The sequence below is a fragment of the Danio rerio genome, chromosome 7 (genome assembly GCF_052040795.2).
Source record: "Danio rerio strain M-AB ecotype USA chromosome 7, GRCz13ab, whole genome shotgun sequence".
NCBI classification, from domain to species: Eukaryota; Metazoa; Chordata; class Actinopteri; order Cypriniformes; family Danionidae; genus Danio; species Danio rerio.
The window spans coordinates 321790-328608 of record NC_141027.1 but is presented as its reverse complement, the minus strand read 5'-3'; the positions used below and the strand labels follow the sequence as shown (position 1 = coordinate 328608).

General features: G+C 38.4%; 1 long non-coding RNA gene across 1 annotated transcript; it reads left to right on the top strand.

The window, feature by feature from the left end:
* The first annotated feature begins 671 nt into the window (after nt 1–671).
* On the top strand, nt 672–4884 carry LOC147842908 (uncharacterized). Its single transcript, XR_015495387.1, has 3 exons — nt 672–817; nt 1000–3295; nt 3342–4884. It is a non-coding gene; the product is annotated as an uncharacterized LOC147842908 (long non-coding RNA).
* Nucleotides 4885–6819: the final 1935 nt, after the last annotated feature.

The following is a 6819-nucleotide window of genomic DNA, read 5'->3' as shown; positions in this document are numbered from 1 at the left end:
GTGCTGGTTGAAAGTCTCTTCACAGTCTAAAGGCTCGTGCACAACGGGACGTTTTTCGTTTGCGTTTATCGTCAGCGTTTTACGAGACGTTTTTCAGTTTTCAAACACAAGCGCTTTTCACTGGCGTTAAGCAGAAGAGTATTCAAAATCACTCTTTTGACGTTAGATGGCGCTGCACAACTATAAGCTTCTGACACCCGCTTATAACACAGAAGAAGAGGAGGAGAGGAAGTTGACACGCTTGTTTATAGTTACTGGTGACTCAAACAAGCATGGATGGTTGAAGCAGCAGCTCCAGCTATGAAGAAATGATTATTGTTCAGCAGAGCAACAAGCAGCTCCACGTTCATATCGCCTCTGGGCCTCTTCTTCATTGTGCGCTTGCATTGACAGTTTTGTGCTTGAGCGCCTCCAAGTGCTGTTTACAGTAACTTCAGCAGCTTCGTCCACGTGAACAAAAGTGCCGATCTGATTGGTGGAGAAGGTTTTGACGGCGCGCGTCAAAACAAAAAAACAAGCATGAAGCGTTTTTTTAAAATGACGCTTTTGCGCCAGGCGTTTTGCGCGTTGGTCTGCACGATCACATTGACGCCCGTTATTTAGCCACGAGGCGTTAAACACCGACAGAAAACGCGAGCAATAAACATCTCTGTGTGCACGGGCCTTAATAGTAATGATTACAGTAAATGATCTAAATGTTTTTTTTTTATATATATATATTTTGGGTGAGGCATAAAACTAAAAAATGTTCATCCAATTAGAGTCAGACCGACATCTCATAATTCCGGTAAGCAGCTCAGACTGTCCGTCAGCAAATGTAGATTTGAACAACTGCGCAGCCGTTTGTACGCACCTCCGCCGACCGCTGCACGTTCATGACAGAGAGCACGCACACGATCGGTAAAAACATGCTGAATCAAAACTTTTTAAAAACCTGATTAAATAAGTTACTTTTGCACGCTGGAGAAAGGACCACACCATGTCTGAAGGATTTCTTAGACAGCTCATGTTCTGTTATAAAACTGTTTTAGCTTCACGCAGAGCTGATAACGTTAGATGTTTTTATAAACGGGTTGTATCTTCACAGAAGTGTTGTTCAGCCACTAAATCTTCTGATGAAAGGTTGATAACTCTTGTCAGTTTCATAAGATCCTTTAACAGAATCGATGATGTAGATTTTAATTAGTTTAACAATAAAACAAAAGTAAATAGCGCTATTCCGCCTAGTCTCTCTCTATATTGTTCACCATGCAACTCTAAATATTCGCTCTGTAATAGCATGTCAGTTTGGCTTGCAAGCCTCCGGACAAGCAGTAGTCACTTTTAACACATGAGAGAGAGGACTCTTTTGCTGTGTTCTTGTTTCAGGAGGCGTGGCTCTAGACGGCAGGGGAGGGACTCTGATTCAGATTTATGCTAAGCTGTTAGCATTGTAAAAGATCACCTACTGCACCTTTAAACATTAAGCCAATCAGTAGTTTCAACTAAATATAGTTCGCTCAACTACAAATTTAAATTTTCTATTTCCCTGCCATCCAGCAGTTCTAAACCTTTATGAGTTGATTTTTTCTCTTTACACTAATAAAGCTATCATGAAGAAAATCAGTAACCACTGACTCTACAGTAGGCAAACCAGCAAATACAATGGAAGCCGATGGTTACAGGTTTTCAGCTTTAATCATGTCTGTACTTGTGTTCCACATCTTAATATTTGAGAGTATTAATTTTATTTAATGTTTATTTATTGTTGCTTTTCTCTATGCACTCAATGTATTTGACTAAATAAAATTATAATAGTATTTACATTTCTTGCTGTTGCTTTTTTTACCTTTATTGTTCATATTTGGATACAAACATCTGTCCAGTAGTTTGTAAATATCTGATGTAACTAATGAAATAAAACTAAAAACTGCAATACATAATGTAGTAACTCATGGGCGTATTGCAGTGAACACGAGATGGATCTGAAATCTCGGAAACTGAGCGCCAAATTGTCGGCAGTCATTGAACCAGCTTGAGGACTTAAACCATCACGATAAAGCACCAACTGATTTCTGCTATTCTGACCAACACTTTGTCCAGATGTTCCGGATAGCCTTCAGCTAACTAGCAAATGATTAATTAAATCAATTAAAATAAAAACAATAAGGCTTTACAGGATCTTCAGCGGGAACCGCCTCTTTTGAATGACTCCTGTACATGATCATGTGCGCGCCTTGGGCACATCCTGCCAGATGTACAATAGAGATAAAGACAAACTAATGCATATGAATGAAAGACAATCTCTGAAAATGTTAGACCTAGGGCAGATGTATCTGAATAATATGCCATAGTTTCCTCATATGCTGTGTTTATTCCAACAAACCAGGTTAATCAATGTGTGTTTTAACCCTTATAACAGAGTAAAATAATCTGTACGTGTCTGAAATGTGTGATGTCTGGTATTGAACGAAAGCTAGTGACATTTGCTATACATTGGTGTAAATGAAAAACCAGTAGTACAAACAGTATTCGTCTTGTAACATTTGATGTAAGATAGTTTCAGTCTTGCAAAAGTTTTACCACGTGAAATCTACATGCAGTCTGTTAAATATTGACCTTTCCTACGTCAGTACGGGGCGTGTCCCCGCCCTTCATGGCATCTGCTCATTGGCAGACAGTGCCATAGTGACGGACTGAACCAGGTCACTTAAAAACACCCTGCAACACAGAAACATTGCGTTTTGCATTAGCTGGTGTAACCCAACCGGTCCTACGCCAACCAACCTGCTCCGAGCTGGTATTGAACCGGCAACCTTCCGCATGGGAGTCTGGTGCCCTACCATGGAGGCTGAAGACCATGGCCTCTAGCATCTGTCGCTAGAGCACCTTTAAAGGTCAGAGGAGTGAGCTTTACCTGCACAGCACACACTAGCTGGCCTCTGTTACACTCACCCCCCTAAACCTCACTCCCATCCGGGTCACGGCACCAATGTAACCCCATTGGTCCTACACCACCCAATCCGTTGCCTAGATACAGGGGGTGTCTCACATTGCTGTTTTCCCTTGTTAACGTCTCTGTTTGACTGATGCAGTGATCTGCTCATATCTGCTATAACTCTTTATGAGCACTTCAAGTTCAGCTGGAGAAAGAATTGCTGATCTCCTTTCAGCGCTCCATTGATAATGCCTTTATATAGTGGCGGTGTGTGCGCTTAACTCAGAGTTGCTCTACTTAAAGTTGATTGAGCTAACTCTGATCTGCTATTCTGAAACCCAAAACTCAGTTTTTAATCTCTTGGTAAATCAACTCAGAGTTCCAGTTTATACTCAAAGTTGGCTAAACCTACTCACTGACACAGGCCCATTATCAGCAGTAAGGGGTCGGCGGCAGTGTAGTCCGTTGGTTTACAGTTAATTCAAACGAATCTATATCCTGAATGTAGGACAGTTTATCAAAAGGACGATCCCTGGCTTGTTTGTTTAGTTCATTGCGGCACCGTGTACTCTCGATTTTCTTGTACTTCTTCAGTTTGGCCTTTTTATAGCATGTATCTCTCTTGCGTTATGTCCTTGAAGTTGTCTCAGGAAGGCATACCTCAAAAATGGCGCAGGTGTGAGGTCTCACACACACACACACACACAACAAACGCGCGTGACTGACAAAGACCGATTGCTGATTGCATTCTGTTCTAAATAATGCGGCCCCTTACCCACAGTGCTCCATCATCTGCATATAGTGCTGCATTTATCCCATGTCCCACTCCATTGAAAACATTGTTTACCATTAAACTTATTTGTTTGCTTATCTACAGCGCGAAACTGCCGAAAATGCTTCAATATAAGAGTTTGGCGGAAATGCGGCAAAATAAAAGTCCCATCATAAAGACCTGCATACAATAGCGACAGGAAAACGAAATGTATGCTAGAATAACAACGCATTACAGAAATATAAAACTGTTGTGTTCAAATGTCCAAAATGAACGGTACAGTCTATAACAGAGGCAGAACAATTGTTTAATGCAATTTTCAGTCGTTGCACAAATGAATCTAAAACAGTTGAGGAACGCATGTTTGGCTTTATTATTAGTTACAGGTACATAACACATTATCCAGCTTCACAACATATACACCGTTTCTTATATTTAAACCTGGTTAACCATTTAAGGAAAAAAATAAGTGACCGCAATATTTACAAAAAGACCCAACATGGAACTGACATTGTTTTCTGAGATGCACAAACACATGTGACAGGGTTCAACAGTCACAGCCTAATGAAAATAAAGCCCTTTAAGCACTTTCTCCAGCACCTATTTTTATTTCCAATACTGACACACAATGTGTAGACCACCTGAAATGTATTCTCAGAAACCCATAAAAACATTGCATAGGAATTTATACAAATAAAAACAATTAATAGTATACTTATTTAATCCTTTATTGATAATTAAAAAAAATAAACCTGCACTAAATGTGCTTGTGAATTTTTTTTTTGTACTCAAGTAAAAAATGCCACTACACTGCTAATATACAATTTTTAGTAAATAATATTATTATTAGGTAAAAGTACAAAGATCTCTTTTAATAAACTGCTCACAGTACTAGTTAATTACTTTAAAAAAAAATCTGATTTCCATTATGGCCCTTTTTAAGTGTAAACTTGTTTGAATGGTTAAATTGCTGAAATCATAAAGATATAAAATGTAGGAAAAACAAATGAAGGATGGTCGATTCTCTTTCCTGACAATTAATCTTTTTTAACAGCACTGGCAAAACTACCACACATACTCTATAGGGCCAGAGACACTTTCTGTCCATTCATGACAATACTTTCAAGCTTGAATTAAAGTATATGATCAAAATATTTCCATTTAGCCTTTTGTTTACATATTTTACACTATTTCCCTTATTTTCTCATTCTTGTCTTACAATAAAGCAAATTTGTTTCTTAAATAGAGTGGAGGAACTATGACGTTACTTTGTAGGCTAATCGGCTGCTAGCATAAAACTGGTTCCCGATAGGATTTTCTACTTGTAAAAGTTTTAAAACTGTTTGTATAAATCTGCCTACATATTATTATTATCATCAGACATATTTAAGTAAGTGTATCGCTTGCGTGCACACAGCCTGCTTACCTTAACAGACGACAGAAATGAGGCGTGAGGAAGTCTATTAAATGCCTGCAAGTTCCATCATGGACACAGAACATTCAAAATTATTTTTATATCACAAAGTACAGCTAACTGCAGCCCATACAGTCACATCTGCTGTACATTTTATGGAGGAGTGTAAATATTGCAGTTATGACACTTAAATGTGTTCAGATGAAGAAAAAAAGACGAAAAATCACTTGAAAATGACAGTTAACATGCATGTATTTTACATTTATTCACACGTTTGCGTTACTAAGAGCAGGACAGAGACAGACTGCACTGCAGTATCTTCATAATAATGTTTATTAAAATAAATGATCAACAAATGAATCTGTCTCGACAGCCTTTACAAGTGAAGGAATTATCTACACACAATCTGAATTCCCAATTAGAAAAACACAACAAACTATAAAATACTCTTCATGAAAATACCTAAATAACAGATAAACCCAAATGCCCAACACAAGTGTGCAGCGCTCCAGACCAGTTCAGCTCGATGACGTATAATGTCCCCGACACCGCCTGTAGTCCCATTTAGCAACTTGATAGCAGCCGTCTTTTTAAAGAAGCATAACCGATTTAATAAGTCAAGACTGATGTAACTGATGTGTTTTATGTCGGAAAATAAAACGTGAAGTATCTTGAGTTTGTGTGAGCCACACACCTTATCTAAGCGATTTTACTGAAACCCCATTCAAAAAACCCATTGACTTTGGGATGAGGGAACAGAACTGCTGAAATGCTAACTCGCCTCCAGGTTTTTGCATACAAATCGACATCATAGTTCCTCCACTCTATAACTGTACATATGGATGTGCACATCGATTCTCCAGAATCGTTACTCAGAAGATTAATTTGGTATTGATGTTTTTTTTGTGTTGATATTTTAATAAATTCTGCATATCTATATGTTTTAGCGCTGTGTACAGGATTGTCAGTGACGCTTTGTATACGAGACGTTTACAGATAGCAGAGCCTACATCCTTTGAAGTTTTGGTTGCATTACTTAAACGTTCGACTCCTACTATTTTGGTTGTAATTTATCGACCACCAAAACTATCTGCTATGAATATATTTTTTAGTGAGCTTGCTAATCTATGAACTCATATCTTCAAAGATTTTGTTGATGGGTGATTTAATATTCATTTTGATAACACCACCAACACCCTGTATAATGATTTTAAATTGATCCTGGACAGTGCCGACCTCATCCAATATGTTAATTTCCCTACACATTCCAAGGGGCATATTCTTGACCTTGTATGCTGTTCTGGTGTTGCCCCAAACAATATTTCCATATCTGATCATCTAATCTCAGATCATAAGTCTGTACTTTTTAATGTCTCTCTCTCTCTCTGGGAAGAGTAAAACCTTTACGCTCAGTCTCTTTCCGCAATATCAAGAACATTGATCATAATATTCTTGATGAAATGATTAACTATTCTGTCAATCATTGTATCTCCACTTCTACTTCTGACTTGATGCACTTTTATAATAATAGTCTGTCTCAAATATTGGATATAACTCACACTGCATCCTATACTAACCCCTCTCCCTGGTTTACACCTGAACTGCGACATCAAAAAGCTTTAGGGCGTCGCCTGGAAAGACTAGGAAAATCTGGTCTTGAAATCCATAAACAGATGTACTCTGACCATCTTGCCGCTAACAAGATCACAATACAAG